A 25,569-nucleotide genomic window follows, 5' to 3' on the forward strand; every position below is an offset into this window, starting at 1 on the left:
CACAGGCAGCAGGCTCTTAGGGAAAAGCTGTGGAACTTCAGCTGAGGAACAAACTACTGATTGAAAACATTTTTTTGCACTTTTCCTTGCTAGCTATCTCTTTCATCTCTTTTCCCCCCCCCCCAGCGTTGACTTAAGAGGAAAAAAACAAAGAACAAAGAAGCAACCTAAAATAACTCCTTTGTACAAAGTCAGTATTTCAAGGTGGTGCCTATTGCTGCTAAAACTGTTCTAAAGGGTGTTTGGGACATGTTATTTTCAGTTTTATATGTTTTAGGCAAATACTTTTGGAGCACTCACAACTTCTAGAGGTGGTGAGATGTCTCCTGGTCTTGGGATCCCAATCAAGTTGCAGAACATAATGATCTTTCTCAATCACCTTGATTATCTTAGTCCTTGTTAATGAGACAGATTTTTAAATTAGGCTTTTACATTTATTTAAGATGAAGGAGACTAATATGCAAATATTGTTTTTTTTCATACCTCATTTTCACATCAACCTTCATTTTACATGAAAAATAAAAAGTAAAACCAGCCATCCCTGTGAAGCAGCAAATTAAAAAAAGTGTTATATCCTCACTTGGCAAAAATTACCTTCAAAAATGATTACCTTCAGTCTCCCTTGGCAGTGTGTTACAGTAGAGTCATCCAGTGCTTACACAAGTATTTCTTACAGTTGTCTGTTAGACACAAAACTTTGCTTACCTTTAAAATGAAAAGATCTCCTCTCTTTGTAGATGTAGTCAGACTAAAACTTCACAGCTTGGAAGTTGGAGTTTTCTAAATTTTGAAAAAAACCTCTCAGACTCAAAGCCTGACAGTAACTTGTGCACCTCTTAGTTTGTTTTGTAGGCAAAGCAGAAAGAAAGGTTGATGTGATCTTACATATCAAAAATTACCTCATTACAGCTAAAATTTTTTTCTTCATAATACACATATGCAATAGGCATATACATAGCACATTTCAGAGCATTTATATAAAAGTTGTTGACTTACCAAGAGGAAAAGGGAGATTCAATCTCAGCATCTTTTCTAATTCACGGTGTTGTCTCCTATTGCACAGCACAGTTGGTAACGTGGCTGCAAAACACCCTCATGTAGGTTGGTTCTGCATTTGAGACATGTGGGCAAAATTACACAGAATTCTAAGGGCAAAGTTTTCAGAGATAGACAAATATATTAAGAGCATTAAATTTAAGTGAGAAATTGCCCCCTAAGTTGTCCTGTACTGATACTTATTATCTCAGTAACTTTTACAACAGGCAGTGATTCACTATATTACAGCTACAGCATTGTACTATAACTTTCAAAGATCTTGATATTGACATAAAGGAAAAGGATCAATTATGTAACTTGGAATCAGAATTTAATCCCTTCCTTGCAAGATGCTAAGAGAGGAGACAGCCCCACTGCTTAATCAATCACACGACAGAAGGGCATCAGGCACCTAGATTTTCTTTCCAGCTCTGCCAGTGGATTGAGGGTGACCTTCATCAAATACTCTTTTTACTCTTTAAAATGTAACTATAAATTCTCTGTCTAAAGGCATTTGAAATGAGAAAGTACTGTTAAGTACCCTAGATTTGATGCTGATTGCTTACAATGGTAAGTGAAATCAGAGTTAAACTAATTTAAGGGAGACTTTATTAACTAGAAAGATTATGAGCTTGTCAAAAAGATATTAATTAAAGTCTGGGAACTGCTTGCCAGTGTCATTCTAAATTAATTGCTAATAGGTTACTCTTAAAAGTGGAGTGCAGCTGCAAGAACATCAGGCTCAAAGGAAACTCAATTTTGTTTATCATTCATTTTTACTTTGTTTAGCAAAGGATTTCTAAATACCAAAGAAACCTGAAACTGTTTCTGGCAAGGATATTTTTGATTACAAAAATATTTCGGTAATACAAATGGCAGGATTCACACACTTACTATAACCTTCTACTCTTTTCTCTCTTTCTGTGAATCTCTGATAAGTATAAAACCCTTTAGAAATAAATCTTGCATGTCTTTTAAGAGGTAAAGAAGCCAAAAAAGCCAGCTGAGTTTTTAGAGCCACACAAAAAGGGGTGACACACAAAAAGGGGTTGATCGACACAAAGTTAGCAGCAATTCTAGTGACCCCCAAACTGTGTGTGGTTGGTGTCACGTTCTTTGGGGATAATTTTACCCATGACAGCAATTCAGAAGAGGCCAGAGATTTCCAGGGCTCCAGTTTATAGTTACATTTAAGAGCACAGGGTGAGCACGGGGGTGGGAAGTGGTTCATGTCCAGTTCTGTCCCTATTTTCAGGCCATGTGCTCTGGCTGTTTGTAGAGGAGTTTTGCTGCAGTGTCTCACAGAAATAAGTGCTTCAGGAGGATATGTGGTTAAACAAAGGCTCAGGCTCCAACTGGTGCATGTGCAGAATATTCTTTGAAGACATCATAGTTCCACTGGGGTAGAATGTGGGAAAACAGGACCTGCACTCCCTTGCTGGTGAGCTGAGAGGCCACGCTGGTGAAGGCCTGCCCTACACTGAGCTCCCTTTCCTGTCGGTGACAGACACTCCCTTGCTTCTGACTCTTGGCAAGACTTAGCCAGGCTGCCTTCTCAGTTTAGGCAGGCAAAGGGCCCCTGCAGGTACTTTCTTTTTAGTTCGACAGTAGTGAGCAGCCACTCACAGTAGAGAAAAAATGTATCCCACTGAACATCTGTTGAGCTATTTATTTCCCTATTTTATGCTACCCAATTGTATAACCATTTTTATCAGTCCCTAGGTTAAACAGAAACACAGATCACTGTTTTAAGGGAAGTTGGAGAGCTCTGTGCTACCTCAGACAGAAATTTTTGAAATAGTGGGAATTTAGTGAAAGCACTTATTTTTCGCAGAGCTCTGTTACCAAAGAACAAAGTGATAAACTGTTACCTTTTTTATTCCTACAGTTTCGATTTGAAAATATGAAAGCTCTGACTAGATATAATTATACTTATTCAAGTATTTTAAATCCTGACAAGACTGCCAGACCCAAAAAGCACAGCTGAAATCAGTGACAGAAATACCAGTTGACTTTAGAAGATGCCAAAATTGTACCAAAGTATTTTGTTCTTTTACCCCAGAAAATAAGAATGTGATTTACACCTTCCCATATCGATCCTTCTGTTCAGGCAGTCATGATCTTCATCATACTGGGACACTTCAGTGCTTTGGCTTTTATTTTGGATACTGTCATTTCAGCAGTGCAAGTACTAAGTGATATAGGAATATGGTGCTTTGAAGTGGGGATGACTACTCTGTTCCTATCTTGAGAATATGGCCAGCACAGCTGTCCCCATATTGCTTGTGAACAGAAGTCCCGTTTGCTTCACAAAACTTGATGACAGACTATTAATAATAACTTTCAAAACTCTTTGGTAAACGAATTACAAGTCATCTTCCTAATAATTACAAAACCATTTCAGGAAAAAGCAACATGGCACTGTTATATCAATTGTCCCACTTGAAACATCCGGATTCCAAACGCGTGGGTTCAGAACCTCCAGCAGAATTTACCAGACAATTCTGCTCAATATTGACATGACCAACTTCATAGCATTTTTCTTAAGAGGGATTGGAGCCTTGGCCTGAATTTCCCTCCCTGTTTGGTGACCTGTTTATCCTTGTGCCACACACACAGATATACAACATACAGACAGTCTTTCTTGTGAGGCATGTGACACATTGGGCCAAGCAGGGAGAGCACCAGCAGCTGGAGAAATCCTTCTCACAGACACTTTAGGAGTGAAGTACTAAGTGTGCCCTAGAAGTGAGATAAGCTCACGTGAGGAATGATGGAATAACTTCCTGTGTGCCACGTGTGAAGTCTCTGCACTTGGTACTGCACTGAAGAAAAAGGAGGAGGACCTGTAGTGCACCTTGTTCTTGTGACTCAGAGACATTGAGCAAAATGCTTTGACAACAGTCAGTCTTGTAAGAATGCCACAAAAATGCAGCTGTGCTTACTGCTCATGATGTAATTCAGTAATAATCACCCACTGCAGGGTGAATGCCATGTCTGGCTGGTATCAGGATTCCTTCAGCATCCTATGGGCAAGGAAGCTCAGTGATCCAGAGACCAAGCTCAGAGCACTCTATCCCCCCTGGCTACATCAGAGTTGGCAATTGATTCTCATGGAGAAAAGTTACCAGGTTCCTTAACATGTGTTAGAAAAGAAGGGAGGTCAGAAAAAACATAGTTAATATGTCCATATTTTCCTACCATGAAAATATATTTGGATAATTGCTACAGCAACTTATAGAAACTGAGAGGTTTATAGATGCATTGTAAATCAGATTCATGAGAAGCCTTACTTTAGTGGATGCTCCAGTTTAAGATTTCCAGGCATCCCATCTAATCTTCTAATCCAATAATCCTAAAATCCAGCAATTAAAGAATGTTTTGACAAAGCAACCTGAGGCTCATTCCTCTAATTATGCTGCACAGTTTAGGCTCACTGACTCCAAATGCATAGGTTTACCCATGGAAAATATGCATGCAGTGCATCCAGACTTACCAGAGTCACAGACTTTGCAGAACTCAGCCTATTAACAGCTTCGTCCAAACTGAGAATAAATCAAGATGCTGGGGGAAGTGTTCACCTAAGAAATTCTGTTTCCTTGCTAAGAATTAATGCAATTATACCTTTAACACAAAGTCATATCCAAGACCAACAATATTTTTACCAGAATTTAATAAGCAGCTTTCAGAAATCCCTCTTATCCTGCCGTGTGTGTTGGATTTCTCTTTAATTTTTGCCATTTTGCTGGTGTTTCCTATCAGAAGGTGCAGAGTTTGATGATTCAGAACGAGAGACATGAAATGTTGTTCAAGTACTGAAATCATGGAGAGATTGGAAACTTCAGTGATGCAGGGAATTTATCTCACGTGCAACAGCACGTATTAAGATAATGATGGAGTGTACAGTGTTTGCCCCAGAAGCTGGAAGAGAAATTAAATGATACATTGATCCTGTTGTAGCAGAACTCATAATAGAATCATAGAATCATTTAAGTTGGAAAAGAGCTTTGAGATTATCGAGTCCAACCGAGCTGTGTTTTCACCCAGGTCAAATATGAAGTCTGCACTATCCCAGTCTGATACAGTTTGTGCCTCCAGTAAAGTCCTAGTTTACTAGCAAAACAAATTACAATATTTTCTTTGTGAGTTCTGTTGACCTTCAACCCGGTAAGAGGATAAAAGGTTAAAAAGCCCCAAAATAGACAAGAGTGGTTTTAACAAGTGGAACCTTTGTAATAGCAGGACCATGCCTGTATGAAGGGAGGGCTTGGCTTGTTGGTTGTTTGTTTTGGGGATTTAGGAGGGTAATGAACAAAGCAATTACAAGAGACAAAGATATGCAGCTTTTTCCTTCTCCCAGCAATCTAGGGGAATTGAATCCACTGGCTGCCTGGAGTTCATTCTTGTAATCCCTTCCTTAACCCTTTCATTCAATGAGCCCTCAATTTTCCACTAGATGCAACTACAGTTTGCTTGTGTCTGTGCACAGATTTTTGTTTCATTTTTATGTTGGGCAAGAATCCTTCTCTGTAGTGTTTGGTTCCTTTTACATGCATCAGTCTCTTATCAGACCACATCCAGCTTTTCCAATGTTGGCAGCATTATTAGCAAAAATACAGAGTATAGTGATGTTAGTCATCTGACCACATAGAATCTTTCCTGTTTTCCTAATGATCTCCCATCACTTCACTGACTGATAATTTTTGTGTTGATATTTTATACATGTTTTTCACAATCCTTAAGCCAGCAGCTAAGTGGTTAATTTTTTAAAAATCATATATGTATTGTACAGGCTGAGATGAAAGCCATGGCTCAGCAACATCTTGGCTAAACATGCTTATTAGCATCAAACACTCATTCTAAAGAGGTGTTGCTATGCACCTGCTATTTTAATTCATATTAGGTTATTAAAATCAAAACAAAGTGTCAGACTAGAAACAGAGCAGTGCTATGATCTGCTAGGAGACATAAAATATAGGCAGATTATGAAGTCTGATACAGCTACTGAGTAATGTCTTCATTCAGGCTATTCTTTCTGTGTCAAATTTTTGGGCAATAATCTCAGCAGAAACAACTGGCAGTGAAGCCAACAACACTGTTTGTTTATATCAGCAAGATCTGGATCCCTTTTATCTTGCTTTAAACACCAATTATTAGCTTTTATGCAGTTCTCTTGCCCACTGTGGTTCTCTAAACAAGAGGTGTGGAGGACACGGTTCCTGCAAGGAAAAGCCAAAAAGCATTTATTTCCCTCTTGCAAGGGACCCACCCTTGACTGCTGTTCACAGCAGGATACTGAGCTAGATGGACTTTTGGGTTGACCCAGCACAGGTGCCCTCAACTTCTTCCCTATTCCCTCTTGTCACCTGGATCACTGCCTGTTGTTACTCTTTTGCTTCTAGTCCTGGTCAGCCAGAACTAAGGAAGCAAATGACTGTGCTGCAGGAACTACTCCAACAGCCTGCTGGGATCCAACCCCTTTGTGTGAGGCACTGAAATGGATCCTTTCTGCCAGAATTTACCCAGTGAGAACTTGGTAGAAGCTGATATGCTTTGAGTCTTCTCTCTGCCGACAGGAGAATCGTGTATTTTTTAATTCTAGAGTGGGGTACACAGTTTGCCAACTGGACACTTAAAACTGCACTCAGGAGTTATTCCAAGAAGCACAGACTGCTTGTTGACTGCCTGTATCTTGCAGTGCTCTGTGTCCCAGAGTGTGAGAGAGCAATATGTAATACCTCAGCTAGGAAAGATGGAAAAGAAAACACTGCTTGTCAACAGACACGGACCAAACTGTTTCTCAGAAATCAGGCAACCTGAAACTCTGCTATAGCAAATCTAAGTCTTCAGAAAAAAAGCTTGCATTAATTTTCATAATTTGAACAGCACATAAATAGAGAATTTTAAAGGTTTAAGATAAGCAAAGACATTTAAAAATCAACCAAGCCTTGGGATCCAACTGATGCTTAATTGCAATGAGAAAAGGACTGAAATATAAACGTCAAAGTACATACAGAATACTCCAGTAGTATCTGTAACTACTTAGTGAAAAAACTGAATAGATCAGATCTTCTTTCCAAGTCTTGAGATTTTTTAGTACACAGATGGTCTAGAATTCAGTGGAAACAAAAGTATCACATCATAAGTCAGTTGTTTAACATGCTCTGTGTTTATATAAACTATGAGTAGACACAGCATTACTGTAATACCATAGTTGAGCAATCAGGCACTCGGGGGTCAGAAAATGCAGCACAGGTCAAACCACAATCATAATTCTCCTCTTTTCTTGCTTATGCATGAAAATAGGACTCTGGATGTTCCAGTGACTTATGTCAGGGGCCTGAGTGCACCAATAAGGTTTAATGGCCCTGACCAGCCTCACCTGGGGCCTCTCCCCACACCCCTGCCCATGGGACACGAGCCTTCATTTAAGCTCAGCCCTGGGGTTTCAGTCCCTGCCTGAGCCAGGTCTTAGGTGTGCCTGTGCTTGGCCAGCACGCTGCTGGTCAGACCACGAGCTGGGCTGACCTCCCAGCTCCATCTCAGCTCTGCCTGCTGATTCCTGGGCTGCCCCTGGTCTGCAGATTGCCTGCCTGCCTTCATGTTGGACCTGCCTGGCCGCTGGGAGATTGCCTGGTATTTGGACTTTTGCTTAATCTTACAGCTACTGCAAGAGTATAGTAATGAAATACTAATGAATTGTTCATTAAAAGAACTGTCTTTAGGTAAGAAGTCGTTTTCTCAAAACCTTGAAGAATATTTATGGGTGACATTTTGTGTGAGACTTCACAAACCCATTTTTATTGGCCTCCTAACATTTGAAAATCTCTTTTTTTGAATTTGTTTTCAAAAACTTCCAGATTTCAGTTAGTAAAACTAGGATTTCTTTCAGCAGAAAGAAAATTGATTTTTTTGGAAGTAGTTTATAAAGTTGTGTCAGAAGTATAGGAGTGTTCTACCTCTGCTATTCTAAGACCAACAGTTCCACAGAAAACATCAAGAAAAGGCTGGAGTAGTTTCAAACTGGCAAAGCATTGTGTGCTTCTAGTCTAAAGTGGTTTTAAAGGCAGGAGGTGAAAAATTCTGGTGCCTTAGAATTTGGTGGCTCCTATTGATTTTGAGGGGACCAACACCTTGCTCAATAGCTAAAACAGAGAGACCGTTCTGTCAAATGAAATGTTTCCAGAGGCAGGAAAAAAAAAATAGAAGTTTGGAGATGTCTCCTGTCAAGAATTACAGTGCACCAGAGAAACCTAACTGACAGAAGAGATACTGCTCAAAGGCATTCTCATGGACAAAATATGTGCTTACTTTGCAAAGCCAAGGAAGCTTCGAGTACTCAAGGGGGTGTGTGCATGTGTGGAGATCTTAACCTGCTGTATGTTAGTGAGGGATGGTTAGAAAGCAACAATCAGTGGCTTTAGCACTGGAAAAACTCAGGTCAGTGCCTCAGCAGTCTCTAGTCTGTTAAAGTGCATTTGACAGTTTCAAGATGAAATTGCAAAGGCTTTTTCAGAGTTGGAAAAATTTGAAGTCAGAAGAGGATGGGGGGGAAAGCATCGGGGGGGGGGGGAAATTGTCTTTTGAAGTTTTATATGTAAAGAAAGACCTGGATTTGTGCCTTTAAAGCAAACCTTCCTGACGTTACACATCCAAAAAAACTCCCTGTGGCCAAAAGCCACATGGCATACACTTATCTTTGAGAGGAAGGGGGAGGGAGAACAGTTCACAAGCAGGAAATGGCTTCCAGGTGTCTCCCTCCTCCAGTGCACAACTTGATCACTACAAACCACTGATGCCAGGTTTAGTAGTCCCAGCTGTCTTGCTGCTTCTTGGGGATTTGGACTATTCATGCATTATCACAGCCCTTCTCCTGGTGACAAAGCATAACCCTGGCTCTGGAGCTGTGCTTGAGCAGCTTACAGGCTGTGGGTGATTGCAAAAGCTACAGGTAGGCCTTCTCCATCAGGTCTGAGCATGTGGAACTCAGCAGGGTACATATACACAGGCCTCAGTCTGTGTGTGCACTCAGCCCCAAGTGCACAGAAATTCAAACCACATCTGTTTCTGGAGCTGGACAACAAAATCAGCTCCTCTGCTTCTTAGTGTGCTGTGTGAGGAAGTAACTGAATGTGGCACCCTCTTTCCATCCCTGTGCTCTGTACAGCTGGGGAAGAGGGTGAAAAGATAAGTGGCATTTATTCTACTTCAGTGTTGGTTTGGGGTTCTTTTCCCCTCTCTTCTTTCAGCAGCAGAAACACTTCCTTGTTGGGGATTATTCTTTCATTATATAAATATGGTAGGAAGAGCTTTACAAAGCCTCGTTCTACCTTGTTAGTTAAGAACGTAACAAAAAATCAGTTAGCTCGTTTATCTGACACAGAAAGGAAAGTTAGTTTAAGTAGTAGTGTTTAAACATTCTTTTGGCCTTTTCCTCATGCAGAAGTTTGAACTTGTAGCATTAAGATGACAGAAAAGTGCTGCCATCCATTTATTATATTATTTACATCAGTAAGAGACCATGTCATGGTGCAGTAGAGCAGTGTCCTTTTATTTGACCATGAAGCTGTATTCCAAGCTGGATAATTTTACTGTTTTCTGGTTAACCAGAATAAATCTAATATTCAGCAGGGAATGTGACATCTTGAGAGGGAAAAGAAACAATAAAGAAAAGTAATGCTAATTTTACTTTGATTAAATATATGGTGCCACAAAATACCAATCATTTCCTTGGCTACAGAAGCAATGAATATTTGCATTCTCGATGCTGATGAAAGCTTCTCCACTGCTGCCCTAGGAGATACTGTTTTCACTGTGTTCTCTGGAGGACCATTTTGAACAAAACTCTCGAAGTCTGCATTCAATTATAAAATTTTTAGTGACTATTTTCTGTTTAAAGATGAATGAAAGTACAGCAAGTGGTTCCTTAGTCTGGGAAAGGCTGTACATAATGGCAATGTTCTCAGGATACAATAGCAGTTTCCCTGTGCCAATGGATGAACAGATTAGTGAGAAGTTTAACCAAGTAAATGTTTTAGCAGAAAGCAGTCTGAGCTGCAGGAATTAGCACTGTATTTTCATGGCAATGCAGAAGGTGAGATCGATGACATGACACCAGACAGCACCAGTCACACTCAGACTATGTCTGTAAGTTGGACAATGGCAATTGCTACAAGCCTGTATTGTGGATTTTGAAACAATTCTTTAATGTGACATATTAGGTTGCATTATATCAGGCATGTAAGGAGCCAAGCAACCACTTCCTCTCCTGTCTTTGTTTTCTGACAGTAACAAACACCGTGATGATAGAATGCTCCTACACCATGGTGTGCTGAGACTGCCAGCAACATTCAGTTAATGATTTCATGAAGCTCTTCCACACTGCAGTAGGGTTATGCTCCTTTTTTTCATTGTTCCACTTAAGTTTTTAATATTGTAACTTTTAAACTTTATTTCTCAGTGTGTGAGAAACCCTAAAAAGCTTTAAGCTGTAATCCACAAATTCTATTGTCAAAACAGGAAAACTCTAGGACTCTCTGTATCTGAAGTTTTATTACCTATTTTTTGCCTAACTGCCCAGTTTCTTCCCAGATCTGACTGTTTCAAAATTAAGCATCCTAGTCCTGCACCAGATGTCCAGATGCTCCGAGGGAGAGCAGGGTTGTTTTTCAATTGGCTCACTGTCTGTTAATGAGGCTGGGGACTTGTGACCTCAGTGATTGTGGCTGATAAATGGTAGGATGTACCCACACACACTCACAGCAGAGCTGCAAACACAAAGGAGTTGTGGGTAATCTCCAGCCTCTCCTAGGGAAAGGCAATCTTGTGGGCAAACACTTAAGCAGAAAGCTAATGCTTAGTAGTATGTGAATTTTAGACTGCCAGAGCACAAGCCTGTCAACATTTATTTCCAAGTTCTCTGATCCTTTTTATTAGTTTCCTGTCTTGCTTTCATCTTAACCAAGTCACAGAAAGGTTTGATTTTCTTTTGTGAACAAATATTCCATTTTTTTTTCTTTGAATCTGTTTGCATTTCTCAAGGATCTGAACAGGTTAAAAATGTTGTTTGTGCTGCTGAAAGTAAAGCATGCTCTTAAACAAAAAGTTATGTAACTTTTACAAAATAATATCACATGCTAGACCATTATGCTAGAATCTGATCAGATAAGTAAGCTTTGCCTTCATTAAGGGCTTTAATCTTGACTATACTCAGGGCAGCCTCTAAACAACAACTTTAGAGTTTTCCTCTAAAGAATCTTTCATGCTCTGGTCTGGAATTTTTCAAGTAACTAACACTATGTTTTGAGAAATCAAAAGCAATATTTTTTCCCCTTCATTTTTAAAAGTAATAGGGTGATGACAGAAAAACTTCCCCTTGGCTATGAACTGGGTGTTAAAAATACCCAAAAGCTAAATCCTACTCTGGGTTGTTGTTTGGTTTTTTTGTTTTTGTTTTTTTTGTTTGTTTGTTTGTTTTTGGTTTTGTTTGTTTGTGGTTTTTTTTAAAAATTTTATTTTATTTTAATTTCTTTCTCCAAGATCTCTTTCCTGGAGATGCATTTGAGCCTTAGATCTCTTTGCTTGCATTGCTACAGAACTGATGAAAGTCTGAGATCTCAATCAAAGGCTTAACAAAACAATAATCCTCTATTGCCCTAATTCTTCTCAGAAACATCTCTCTCTGACAAGAACAGTCCCTAAGCTTTTACATCTTTTTTCTGCTTAAAATTACTTTCCTAATTAGATGGAATTGTTTCCTTCCCAAGTCTTTGTGCCTGAAGAACACTGTATTTATGGGAAAGATCTCTCAGACTCTTTAGCTCTCCAACACTATGACAGTGATTGCACTCAACATCCTTCAAAAATTCCAACTTCCTTTTTAAATAAACAGAAGAATTCAGTAACATTCCTCACAATCAGCCCCATTTCATTTGAAGCAAAAATCAGAAATAGCAGGAATAATCATGAATTAAATAGATTTCATGCACGGTGTAATCACTGACTCTCAATCTCAACATTACAATTTAAAATTAATTCTCTTTCCTGGGTATATTTACTTTTTAGACTTCCATACTAATCCTGAGTAAGTTTCAGACACCATATTTAGCAGGTATTTGTATCAGAATGTGTGAATGCAGTATAAGTAGAATCAGCTAAGTATTAGACATTGAGTGGGCAATGTAAAACAGATTTCCGTATCAGAGGATTTCTTTAATTTTTGTTTTTCTCCCAAACTCTGCAGCTGCTCATCCTTGCAGGTGATAGAGGCCCCATTTCAAGAAGGTACTTTTGCAGGAATAGTATCAGCATCTTCAAGTATCTGAGTAATTCTGTCCAACTAAATTGGACACAAGCTCAGCTACCTGACTAGGTTACAGTCAATAAATTTACCTGCCAGCAAATGTTAGTGTGCTAACTGCTGACATGGACTATGCCTGACAAGCTGTAGCAAGATTTGGGAAGGTCATGAAGAACCTATTAAAGCAGATGGGTTTGGGTACAACTGCAAACAAACTAATTCACAGTGAATGAGATGGCTCTATTAATTACTTGGTTTGGAAGGGCATTGGGATGAACTTTCTTGGTGCCTCTGTGAGGCAGTACCGATGTGAAGGTGAGGATGGCCACGGCTCCTGTCACTGAGGTTGTTTAAGCATGTGGCCAGTAGGCAGGGCTGCACCCAATTTGATACTCTCTCTTCAGAAGTGAACAGAAATAGCTGTTCCAGTAGCTGAATGTCTCTTTCTATGCCTGTAAATGCCATTGTTTAAATCTGAGAGGAGTGCTGAAGCTGGAGTAACCATCTGACTTGCACTTAGCAGTAGCCCAGCTCAGAGAGGCCACCACTAACATGTGGTGAGGTCTTAAATTCATCTCTGTTGGATACTGAACTCTGGGAATGGACCATTTTTCCTCTTCAAATTCACTTCTCAGAAAGGACACTGCAATCACAGAAAAAGTCCAGACACTGAGAGTGATTAAAAACAATTTGAAGAGACTTTAATAGGCTAGGTTTGGGAAAACTTGTGCTAACGACCTGAGGCTGCAAATAACTAAGATCATGAGGTTACATGGAGCAATGAATATCACTACAAATGTTTCCAGTGCTGTCCTACTGAAAAAGGAGACAGCATACAATAAAAAAGATCAGATATTAAAATACTGTCTGACAAATATCTCTTTCCCTCAGCTAGGTAACTAAATGCAACAGGATATTAATCTAATGGGATTAAAAACATGACTACATAGTTGAATGAATTACAATATCATGTTCTTATGTTCACTAGGCCAAGTAACTTTATTTTCCAGAAAAATACTTGGTTGTTAGTTGGTAATAGAAAGCAAGTTGCTACATACTTTGGGTATACATAATCTTTTTAATTTAAAAATAGACAGATGTTCTAGAAAATAATTTTTTATTCTGAAGGTACTCTCTTACTTTTAACAGTGAATTAGTCCTAAAATCACCTCTGAAAAATCCTTGAATGCATGGATTTACACCTTAGAATTCAAAGTTCTGTTTCTATGGCAGATGCTACTTATACTCTCCTTTTGACATCAGAGGAGGAACATGGAAGAGGATGCTTTTGTTTGCACTGTTATTGCTCACAGTTCTAGGAGGGAATTGTATTTCCCACTGAAGTTTGGTGGATGTATCACGAATGATGAACATGGGCACCTGTGCTCTAAGGAAATCTTCTAAATGAAGATTTACCCTTGTGACTTGTACAGTTTCATAGATGTGCAGCTGGAATAGAAGAGAGAGTAGAGGAAGGATTTGTCTTTCTCACAGTGAGTCTGCTTGGGGCCAAAAGCTGGCAGATTGGGAAAAGAAACTCGTGCATCTGGACAAGACATATCAGAACAGAGAAGTGCTGAACTGACTCAAAAACAAGCACAAAAATCTGTGAAACAGATCTGATCTTTTGAAGAGCCAGTGCAGAGCAGCAGAAACGACAGAGCAGAGGGGCCACGCCGAAAACTCTGAAGTGCAAACTGACTGCACCATCAGCAGTCAGGGCAATGGGGAAACTCTCTGGATTGACAACAAATAAGCCGATCGGGCAAAATACACTCAGCTGCTTCACAGGTCCACATGAGAACTTGGAGGAAGCTGAACCAGAGCAGAGCCAGCTGGCTGTTCCTCGGGGTGGGCCTGCTGCCAGGCAGCTGCGACAGGGGGAGCCAGACTCGGTAGCCACCCCGTGATGACCTGGGCTACCCTGGGATTGACTGATATTCTTTACTAGGGAGGGAGAAGTTGAATACACTTCGTGAAAATGGCCATAGATTTTGTTAATCTTTATTTAAAGATATCTATGCAGCCCGTGTTCCACAGTCTGTTGTTTGTATTACAAAGTAATCAAGAGCAGAAGAACCTCTCAGTACAAGCACTAGAAAAAGCTTAATTCGTTTTTCCCTCAGAGGGAAGCTGGAAATGAAACTCTAAGCAAGAGCTTTGAGACATGGTTATCTTGCCAAAAAGAATCATAGATAGATATTGAGACTGATCCTCTTTGCTGCCAATTTAGAAGTTTAGGTTTTGAGCCTCCGCTGTGATTTTTTTTTTTTTTTTTCAAATTTTCTAATGTGATAGATTGATTGTTTATTTTCTAAACATTTAATGCTTCCATTAACTCTCTAGCTTCACATATGGAAAAGTGTATGGCTGGATCTGGCTGGTCAGAATTTAGACTCATTTCAAAGACAGGCTAGCACTGATCACGAAAGAAGGCTGTCAGAGCCACTGCACAAGAACAGGTCAGCACATTCACAAAATGAGATATTTGTCTTTCTTCAAAGATTAGGGGTATCTCTTTGGTGAAGTGTCAGAAGACACATAAGTGCAAACATTGCCAGCTGCCCCTGCTAGTGCAACAAAACTAAACAAATATTTTCACTGTACCTCAGAAAAGAAACATTGCTGACACCCACTACCACTCTCCTGTTTCGTTATGGGGTATTAAAAAATAGGCCAGCACTATATATATATATATATTAGGATGCCATCTCCTCACCTTCATGGGTTTCAGGAAGGAAAAGATGAGTGTTTCCATATATTGTTTTTTCACTCCAGAGAAAAGAATGAAAATAATTTTCAGTACCCAGAGTGTCTGCACCTGGGGCCTAAACGAAGGGAAGTAGGTAAATAGTTCCAAGTAATTAATGTAATGGTTCAGAGGGGCCACAGAAGGAAAGGGGAGTTTCTCCAGTTTAAATGTTTGCATTCATGCTTTGCCTAAAGCAAAACAAGCTATCTGTCTTCTGGTTTGCATCTTCCCAATGAAAGCTTCATTTGTCTTATTGTCATTCCAACATGTGCATCCTTCACAGCTTTCACTGTTTGAAACATCCAAGTATTGTACAATACTTTTTTTTTCCTGAGCTTTTAAGATTTTCTAGAATTGTAGAATGTGTTGTCAAAAGTGAACCAGTAAAGGCAGACTTGACTCAGAATGTGTTGGGTAACTTTTTTAAGTGGCTGCAGGTTAGAGGGTTTGGTACTGTGATGCTTTGCTGTGTAGCTGAGTCTCCAGCCCAGAATGAAGAGCATTCACAGCCTCTTTCCACGCTTCAGGGAAAGAGGATCCACCACAGAAATGACCCAAGCTGATAAATTACACCCAGACTGGCCATTCTAAAGAAAAGATGATGGTCTTGAGCTCCATCTGTTTCTGACATTCTGGTCCTTTAATGTGAGCTGCAGAGGTGTGAAAATCTACAAAATAAATTTCTAAACTTTCTTCCAGAGTTAGAAATTTATGCCAACTTTTTCTTAGAAAATGGGAGGAAAAGTACTGTCTGTTTTATCTAATAGCTCAGTGAATAGAGGATCAGTGATCAGAGGAAGTCTGTGTTCAAGTCTTGACTGTGTATAAGATTTGCATTTTTAACTTCCCATTTTAAGAACCTCAGTGTAAGGGATGCTTAAGGGAAACACTTCTAGTTTCTCCTAGGGAAGTGAAAGCACTGCCCACCAGAAATACTGTGATAGAAAGAATGGAGCATGACTATTTATTTTAATAGCTTATGTACTTCACAAGGTCAGTGGAGGCCTAGGTTTTGTTTGGTCAAGTCACTACTTAGTACTAAATCCTGAGTTAGGAAAGCCCTGTGAGACAAACCCTTGTCTTTTGCATATCATTGCATTCTCCTATTACGAGACTGACAACAGAAATGTTTTCTACCATCAGGCCTCAGGCAGTAACATTTCTTCTGTTGAATAAGCCTTGCCTGATATGTGGGGATAGTTCATTTTGCTAGCTCTCACAAAGACAGAGTTTCATGTGACTATTCACATGGCAAGCCTGCAGTCAGTCATAGGTAACCTAAAGTCCCCTTTGTATGACCTAACACACAAACATGTCAAGAGACATGCCCTAACCTGCAAGTTCTACTGATGAATTTGATGTGGAAGCTGGAGATTGGAACAGGACAAGTTCATCTCACTAGAAGCCAACAAACAATTGTTAAGCTTGGTCTGTTCTTAAAAGGTTTCCTAATGTAGTAATCTTGGCAAAGTCTCCCTAAAATAGATGCTGCTGAAGTTGGCCAGAAAAGCTCCCAGGGTTTCCCCAGGCAAACAAGCTGCACTGACTTCTATGCACTCATTTGGGCCCACAGCAGAGCTGCTGTACAAGTGAAGCAAAGAATCACAGCCTTTGTGACACCCTGAATCTCCAATGAGTGATCACTGGGGAAAGTCTGATTTTCTGAGTTCACATCTACAAGCACCTTCCCAGGGTAAGTACATAAATCCAGTATGAGAAGCAGAGGAATTGTTGCCAAGAAAAGTTTGGATTGGGACCTTTACTATGAGACCCCTGCTCTGTCAGTCCTGGATGGGCTGGGCTGTGATCTCTGACTGACATGACTGTAAAAAAATGACTACAACAGTAAAACTACACTTTTTCTTGAATAGGTTGTAGTGTAGTCATGGTAAAGACTTTTCTTGACAGTCATGACAGTCAGAGATCACAGCTCATCCCATCCAGGACTGACAGAGCAGGGGTCTCATAGTAAAGGTCCTGCCCTCAGAAATGTTAGCTCTCCTTACACTGCTTTAAAATGGGCTCATTGCAATTCTGATTATTAAAACAAAATTCTTCTCTTTCTGAGGTTAATAGACTCTGCTCTCTCTAGAAAGAAGCAACATTTCTGAAGCATACAGAATTAACTCAATTGTTTCTTGGCTGCACTGAGGGGAACATAAAATTTTATATTTTAAATATTGTATTGTTGAGGGAAAAGCATAGCAGGATAAATTTTGATTTAGTCTATTGTATCCAGGGTTTTTTTTCACCCTTCTAATTCAGTTAAAGAAGTATAAAAAACCAGATAGCTTGGGAATATGGTGAAGCAATCAATAAAACTACAGACAAACCAAAGTAAAATACAGTTAAATCCTTCCCAACAGAATACCAGCACAATGTGGGAGCATCAACTTCATGTAACTAAAGAATTTTTTTGAATACTTAAATGGCTTCTTTGGAACAATAAGCTCTTATCCAACTCTCAACGGCCTTGCAACTAAAAATATACCCTATTTAGTATTTCTTTCAACTTGTTTTAGAGCACATCAATAGTTTTCTCAGAAGATACTATCATTGTTTAGCAGAAACATGCTTGCCAAAATAAACTAAATCCAGAAAAGTTTCCAGGGATGTTTTTGGATGCGAATGTGGACAGTGACTCTTGCCCACATCAAAAATAAAACACACGAGCTGTACAGTGTTCTTTGCTAAATATAAACATCCTAACATTGATAAGCTTTACAGAAAAAGAAACCTTTGATTGCCATACATTATTACCATCACCAGTATTTTAAGAGCACCCTCTACAGTCACAAAACACTAACCAAGAAAAGCTTTTCTTCCTAAAGAAAGCAGCATTAACTGAAATACCCTAAATATTCTGGGCTGATTCATAATTAGGCTGGAAGCTTCTTCTCTTAGAACTATGGATGGTTGTGGGATCCGAAGTGGAAACCCATACTGTTTATTTTCAAAGAAAAGCAAGGAACAAACCATGGTAAAGGCCAGAATGAACCAGTTTCCCTGAGTTCATCTAATTTGTTTGTTGATGGTTTTAGATTCCAAAGTACCTTTTGTAAGAGTTGTGAAAAATTTAAGAGTTGTGAAGTACTTAGTTCACAAGTGGAACTCAAAAATTTAAAACCCCTTAATTTTCAGTGAAATGCTTCTTACACACGTGTACATTCCAGTCTGCAAACAGCAAAACGTCTTGCTTGATTTGGGGGGTTTGGTTAAAATTTCCCATAAAACACACAAGAATTCCTTCCTGGAGCTTCAAAGTGAGGAGAGACCTTCACACACTACTGCTTTTCAGCAACCTCTCAGCTTCATGCAGACCCTTTCTATTGACCCCTGACATGATGCATCTGACACTGTGGGAGAATAATTCGTTGTTATTGCAGCATAACTTCTTTTTTAATAGGCTAAAAGTCTTTCTTCTGTTGCTTATTTATTTTTTAAATATACAATGGATATATTTTTTTCAGATAGAAGAGAGTTGACTTTATTCTGCTATGGTTTACACCCTGCAAATGAGTAAAAAAGTTCCATATCTGTTTGCTACCATTTCTTTTCCCCCTGAAAAAGAAAAAGCAAAGGATTTCCAGGTAACTCATTCGTTTTCCATCCCTCTTCCTGGTATGTTCAGCCCTGAATAATTTTCCATGTTTAATTAATGAATAACTGTTTGTCACATTGAAATGAATAGGCTTGAAGAAGGCATTTTAAGTTAAACACATGCTTAAGCAGCTTTCTGCATCAGTCCTGACCAAACAAACCTATAAAGGCTGGAAATTCCAATCCCATAAAACCTGTCCTTCTTAACTTGTCTTTCTGGGTCTTGTCTAGACTTGCAAAGATACAGTTATTTTGTTAAGTCTTCAGTTCATCAGTAGTTAAGATACTGCAGGTGAATCAGGAGTGATGCTTTATCTTTAAAGGTGAAGGTTCAACACCTTTAAGTTGAATCCTAAAGTTTCCTATATTCTTATATAATATTCTTAACATTACTGAAATGTTTATATCTCTTCGAAAATATTGCTTCACAGAACGATTTAAATGGGACTACTTCGCCTGACTAAAAAAAGTGTCTAGAAATAAAAACAAATGTAAAAATATTAAAGATAATCCTTTTTTCCTGGTCTTTACTTTCAAGCTAGATGTTTGTCAGAGGACCAAACTGTTAAAATTACTGTAGCCACCAAGTGGTGCTATTGCACCACAGCATAAAAGTGGCCACACGCTCAAATTCATTCCAGAGAAAGGGTTTGAATCGGGTACTGCTTTAGACTTCCACAAATATTTCTTTTTTTTGTCCAAAGTAGAAAAAAACCCAAAACATTAATAAATAGGAGATCCATGTATGTCCGTAAGAAAAAAAAAGTTAATTTTTACATGGGATTGTGATGATTTTATCTCTGTTCCAGAAGTTTATGCTTGGATTTAGACCCAGGTAATTCAACATTTCACCTCTCCAATGAAATAATTTTATTTCAGTGGGAATCAGGAGCCTAAATTCCTTCCTGGCAATCGGCCTTAGTTCTCAGCAAAGACACACATGTTTTTAAGGAAACTGAATATCAGATGCAATACCTGCAAATCCTCATGTGACAGAAAGGATTAATTGATACAGTAAACTAAATAAAAATTTGTCCTGCTATACTTTTAATCAACAGTAGATTTTAAAACATGAAAAATAACAATTTTGGTCTTCTGTGATGTCTTCCTTGATACACTAGGTATGTGTTAAATTGCCTGCATACCCTAAACCAAGATTATGTTTCATATACATTATAAACAAAAGAAAGCTAATTAAATAAAGGTAAACCAAGATTTTAAATTAATATTTCTGAGAGATACAGAATATATTCTGCCTTCAGGACTCAACCCTTGGATGCCAATCTTAAGAACGTAGACCTTAATTTTCCAAATACTTATGTGTTAGGTTAAACTTTAAATATATCAATAACATGTACATTTGCTTACTGTTACACATGGATGTTATTTCAGGATAAGAGACAGGATTATTAAATTACTCAGAAAGTCTCTGTATTATCTTGCCCTGATACATGGTTTTGGTTTCAACACAGCATTTTCTGTACTATTTTTGTGATTAAAAAGATTAGAAAGCATTGTCTGGTATAGATCTATATGTGCATGGAGCTCTACAATGTTCTAATACTGAGGGCATTATTAAAAACTAGAAAAAAGTAGTAGTTCTTAAGAGCTATGTGCATAAAGAACATAGAAGCCATTTCATTTACTACATTACTATTTCTGTGATAAATGACTGAGTTTAAATCTGCAATGACTGCAACAATGCACCCTTTAATCTTTCTTCAAATAAATACATTGACAATGCCAACAAATCACTAACTTTATGTTTTTGTGGAAATAGAGGCTGGGACTATGCTACCCTTAAAACATCAGTTTGTTCCTGCAGACAGGGCACAGCCAAATCCCAGGAGAATGGACTTCCCAAGGAGAGCCACATGGACCACAGCAGAGCAGGTAACAGCTACAATGGGACCTGGAAGTTTAATGTAGATGCACTTGGTAGTACCTAGGATTTCTGCAGGCTCTTCTTGGAAAAAACCTCCTTTTGTCATTGCTAAGATTACTTGAATAAGACTAGTGGGAGCAAGACTGTGTCATTAAGGTGAGGGAAGAAACGTGGATACAGCCAAAAGTTGTCCAAGGAGAAGAATGGGAGCTCAGAAAGCCTTGCCATGGTTAGTTATAGAACAGTGTCCAAAATCTTTAACTAAAGTTCATATCAAGATTAATTATTCAATTAATTACTAGACAATGTATTATTTGTTAAATGAATATTGAAAGTATCATATTATTTGTGATCAAACTTTGTGTTGTGTACATTTTCCCCTCAACAGCTGTTAAAGTCAGTGGTACCTTCTCTTCATCTCACTTTGCACCTTTGAATATTGTATCTTACTCTTGATTTCTACAAAAGTAAGGTTAATAATCGTACCATTACATTCAGCAGGAGGAGTATCTGTAAACTTGAGCTCACTAAAATGAATTTAAATTCTACAGAAGTTTCAATTTAAATCTTCATCTCCTAACTCTTTCCTTATCATGCATTAGCTCGTATAAAGTAAACCCCAGGTATTTTCCACTGTTGAAGAAAATATGAATCTCTTGGTTTACAATTCAGTCTGTCCCTTTATACATTTTATTTGCCATGCCTTACTCTCCTGCCATGTCAATATGTTCTGGAATATATGGCTAGGCCTGATGGGGGGGATTATTCAGGCTGGTTTAGAGCACATTGTGTGCTTGGGTTAGAGACAGAGGGAACCCCGTGCCCTGGGTTCTGTCAGCAGTACCCAGGGTTTGACAGCTGGACATGGGAGAAGTGTAAAAGATGGGCTACCCCCAAAAAGAAAGAAAGAGGGAGGGAGGAAGAGACAGAGGAGAGAAAGAGAGAGGAGAGAGAGAAAAACCACTGTGAAAAGATGGGGAAAAATACAAGCAAGGTGGAAAATGAAGGGCCTCCTTTTTTGGTTAGTTGTCTTTTGAGGAACAACCAGAGATCACACATTAAAAAGCATCTGATAAGAGTGTACAATGACATTTCTTCAAATACCCCATATCTCTCTCTGAAAGTAAATTTTTACCACAGTAAATTTAATATTTAAAATAGAACTGTTCCTTGGTGTTCTGGGATAGCCAAAGTGGTCTGGTTTTTATAAAAGGGTACTTTCCCATGCTCATATAACTCTAAAGTGCTTTACATTTATTAAAATGGTTGCGATACAGATCCAATTTTACAGATATAATTTTAGAATCAACTCTGTAAATAGTCTGCTTAAGACAAAATGTTTTGAGAAACAAGTCAGTAAAAATAACAGTAGAGACTAGAAAGAAAACCTGAATTTTGAAGGTTGCTTCTTGAAAGAAGAAATAGATAAAAATGTCTGTTCAACAGCTTACTGAATACAGTAATAACAGGGATAACCATTATTTCTTAAGCAAGAGACATCTATAATCTTTTATAATAAAGAAAATTTGCAACATGTATTGTAAAACATGAGTCAGAAGCAGTGTTTCAATGAAATTATATACCTTGAGAAAGACTTTTTTTTTTCCTACTTTCCACTGTGATTATTGGATTAGATCCTTTCCTGAAAGGAAATCAGGGACTATAATAAAGTGTCAAAATTCAATTTAACGTGTAGTGGAATAGCAGAGAGAGAGAGATGCATCTTGCTAGGAGCCAAGCGCTGCACTAAGAGGCCAAGCTTTCACCACAGTCTAACTCAGTGCAAGGGGAGAGCTGAATTTAGGAGTGCTGTTCAGTTCCCGAGGTGTGCTGGAGCAGCTGGAATTAATCTACAGCACAAACTGCTGGGCATTACTGTTTGGTTTTGCTTTAGCTGCAAACTCCATTTTGTATTGTCTTTCCCAACTGCCTGATAATACACTGCCTGGACAGAGAAACATTAATCACAGTGTCGAGCCAGTCTTGGAAACAAGGACCAAAACCTTAATTTACAGGCGAGGAAAAGAAAAATAAGTGGATGAGGGGTGGGAAAGGAAATGCAGCCTGCACTGAGATGATATTCTGTGTATGACCTAACTCTGTCCTCAGTGCAATTTTAGCTTATTGCTGGGTTTGTATACATTCCTGCAAAAATTCTTACCTCACTGGATAACCTTGTACTCCTGCAGTATTCCAGCTGGACTGTGGCTCTTAGGGAACAGTCCTCCTGTTTGTAGCATTAGTACATCAAGTACTTGTAAAACTCAGGTTCAGAACGTACCAAAGATCTGTAAGAAACGGTTTGACAAAATGTTTGATTTAAACTACAGTTTTAATGAAAAATTAAATGTTCAAAGGCTCAAAGTAAACTTTCCTCTATCCAAGTGTAGGATAGAGCTTTGAGTCAAAATCCAGTCAAAATTCTCCTTTCCAGTCTCGGATGCTCACAGCCAATACAAGAGTTTTAGCAATTGTGCTGGTCCCACATTTTCCCCTTCCTTCCCCCTTTAATTAAAAAAAAAAAAAAAAGTAAATGAAAGTTAAAAAAAAAGAAAGAAAAATGCCCTGGCTTAATTACCATATGAAACATTTTTTCTGAAACTCAACACCAAGCAAAAGAACAGTTTTCTGAGCAATTTAATGCTGAGTATACCAGATAGCAACTGAATTGTCTCTCGAGCTGTTATCTGAGAGGTACATCATGAAAAAAAATAATTATAGGCTATATAATAATTACCAGTAGTCATCATAGCCTGGTTGTTTTAGCAAGAATTGAATCTTATTTTTTTTCTGGTTTGTTTCTAAATGCAATGGAAATGTATTACTGTACAGCATCACTTATTAACACTGTTTTAATTAATCTCTAACAATAACCTGAAAATTACAGGTGTATACACCTCTTTAATGAAGCATTTTGTTTTCTATTTAGTGCAATTCCTTCACATGTTACAAAACTACAATATGAGGCTGAACAAAGTGTCAGCATGTTTCTTAACACTTTAATTGGAATAAAATACAGTCATATATACAAATGTCTGTGAGTTCAACTGAAACTTTGCCACATAACTCACGTAGTAACTGAGAAAAAAAAAGTTTAATTACTTTATTTTCCATTCGTTGTTTCCCAGTTTTATCAGTTGGGGGGGTATGACCTTCATGTGCTTTCTGAAAACTACAGTGAGAGGAGCTAAGCAAACTTTCACTTAAACATTACACATTTTTACTTAACTTACATCTTTTACTTAAACAGCTCCAAGACTAGTTATGGACTGCTTATGTGAAAAAATGCATATGAAAAGCAAATGTTAAATGTCAAAGTATATAAAAAATCAAGATGGCAGCACAAGTTTGGGCTGTTCTGTCTCATGAATGTTTTTTTGACAAGACAAGTCATTACCAAGGGCCAGAAAAATCCGCACATCTATGACTTTCCTCCCAACAACCATTTTGAGGGAGAATCAACTTAATACATTACATAGAGGTGCATATTTCCACAACAGAAGTCTTTATAGACCGTCACACCTAATACTTCCCTCCTGTTAGCAAACATATGCCATATGTCTGCAAACAACTCACTGGTTTCCTCTCTAGAACTGTTTATAATTTGTCCAATTCCCACAGTTTAGAGTTCTTTCTACTGCTTAACCATCAGTATAGTATTTTATCACAAGCAATTGCTGTCAGGCACTCTTCTCTGTCTCTCTGTTTTGCTTTTGACTGTTTCTTGCAGCAGTCAATAGATCCTTATGAAATACTGACTTGGAATACTACTGAAATACATGTCCTTAAAATTCTTAGAATGCACTTAGTTTTCTGATGTATTTTTTCCCAGCATAGAACCCAAAACTGGATACAGTGCCCCAGCAGTGTTAATATTGATGTTTTATTTGGAACAGCTCCTTATCTAGTCAGACCTCTTCTGTTTATACATTCTAACTAAGACAGGGGCATTCTTTACAGAATATCTATAAAATTATATACAATTCCATATATATACATACACACACGTGTTTGCTAATTGGGCTTGTTTTGACAGACATGTAGCAGGTAGCAGAGCAGCTCTGACAGAAATTTGAGCAGTGACCTCCAGCGCTACCAGCTTTGAAAAGAGGATGTTTGCCTATCCCTACTCCTCGTATAGAACATCTCTGATATGGCTTTCATGGGTCATATATTAAATTCTTCCTTCTCATGTTCACTGCATTTTTCTGTTGTAGATAGGGATCTATCATATTTTGTTGTGTTTGTTTCCCTGTACATACACTGTAACCTTTTTTCTGACAGTGCCCTTTGGTTTATGTGGTTCAGAGCTTGAGAACAGATTTGTGAGCATGGAAAAAAATTATATGAGGCCCAATTCTTGTGACGTGGTTGTAGACACTGTATTTTTTTTTGGATAACACTTGTAAACCACAAGTCCTTAGCACCTTCCTTTCCTTCTCTCATGGATAAGGGGAGAGAGATGCTGCAGTACGGCAGCACTTCAGTTCTCACTACACGTGTAGAATATTTTTGAATCACCTTGTGATATTTCCAGTCTAGCTGAAGACACTGTGGAAATCACCCAGAGTGCTGAAGGCAGCCTAGGTGTGCCCAGGGGTGCCCGTGACGCCGCTCTGGGAGCACTGCCCCGTTCGCTCCAGCCGGGCTCCCTCAGCGCTTCCCTCACCTTCACCTCCTCCTCCTCCTCCTCCTCCTCCTCACGGCCAGCGCCGCGCCCGCCCTGCCCCGTCCCTGTGCTGCCTCAGCCCTTCCCGCCGCGGCGGGAACCCCGCCAGCCGCCTCCGCACGGCGAGGGAAAACAAACCCGGCTGTCAGGCGGCCTCCACCGACAGCGCGCGGGTTTCTTCCTCGGCGGGTTGTTGCGGTCACCCCGCTCCGTCCCGGCGCGGTTCGCCGCAGCCCGAGCTGAGGAGGCGCGGGGCGCCCTCCCCTCCCTTTGCGGGCTATAGGTGTCTGTCGGGGAGGTCCCGGCGCGCCGCACTCCCACTCACGCAA

At 39.1% G+C, this 25,569-nt stretch overlaps 1 long non-coding RNA gene across 1 annotated transcript; it reads right to left on the reverse strand.

Annotated features, from left to right (window-relative positions):
* Positions 1–138: 138 nt before the first annotated feature.
* LOC113996165 lies at positions 139–22,849 on the reverse strand. Its single transcript, XR_003543647.2, has 3 exons — positions 22,733–22,849; positions 997–1,108; positions 139–780 (listed from the first exon to the last, which is right to left on the reverse strand). It is a non-coding gene; the product is annotated as an uncharacterized LOC113996165 (long non-coding RNA).
* Between the last annotated feature and the right edge of the window lie 2,720 nt (positions 22,850–25,569).

The sequence above is a fragment of the Pipra filicauda genome, unplaced genomic scaffold (assembly GCF_003945595.2).
Source record: "Pipra filicauda isolate LSUMZ 115617 unplaced genomic scaffold, ASM394559v2 scaffold7_size6619720_pilon, whole genome shotgun sequence".
NCBI classification, from domain to species: Eukaryota; Metazoa; Chordata; class Aves; order Passeriformes; family Pipridae; genus Pipra; species Pipra filicauda.